The sequence below is a fragment of the Chinchilla lanigera genome, unplaced genomic scaffold (assembly GCF_000276665.1).
Source record: "Chinchilla lanigera isolate Chin_1 unplaced genomic scaffold, ChiLan1.0 scaffold00086, whole genome shotgun sequence".
In the NCBI taxonomy this organism is placed as follows: Eukaryota; Metazoa; Chordata; class Mammalia; order Rodentia; family Chinchillidae; genus Chinchilla; species Chinchilla lanigera.
The window spans coordinates 167945-168771 of record NW_004955487.1 but is presented as its reverse complement, the minus strand read 5'-3'; positions in this window follow the sequence as shown (position 1 = coordinate 168771).

Genomic DNA, 827 nt, shown 5'->3' with positions numbered 1-827 from the left:
TGACATCTAGAAATGATCTCATACACCAAGCATTTGTATAACCAACTTTAAAAATAATTGTAAATTATATCAAGAAACTCTTTAAAAATCTGCAACATCTCCCAATAGAAAAATAATACATAGAAATAAAATTGGAGATTACCTGAAAATCAGAATAATGTACAGACTTAGATTTGATGATGCAATATGCTATGAATTTGTAAAGTTATGTTTAATATAATACCAATAAAAGACATATAAATTTAACAAACGTTCACTAGAAATCCTTCTGAAAAACTAATGAATGTCATGATTTGCAAATCTCAACTTTAAAATGTACAGGAAGAACCTTTAACGTGTTCCCATTTGGGCACACTAAAATACATGCGTACGTGAGGCTGAGGTATAGATTAGTGGAAGAGCACATGTACAGTGCTCACCAGTCTCTGGGCTTTATAGCCAGAATAAATGTGCATGAAGCCATGGGGTATAAACCACTCATGATGAGCAGGGGCACAACAGTAGAAGCAAGACAAACCTGCAACAAGGTTGGCAAGGAGCACATTAGTGATATATGTGGTCAGTATTTCCTTCTACTAAGGGCTGTTCTTTGTGCTGTGTGACGTGGATCAACATCCCTGACCCCAACTCATGAGGTGCTACAGTTCTTGCTCATGCTGTATGTCATGATTTCAACACAAACCAGTTGATACACATTCACATTTTGCACTGTGCTCAATCACCAATGCTTGAAACCCACTGACTTAGCATGTGCAATGGACAGATAAGCTGCTAAGTGACAAGGTACCCAGAATGGGCACGGTAACCACTAGAGCTGGCAATCTCTC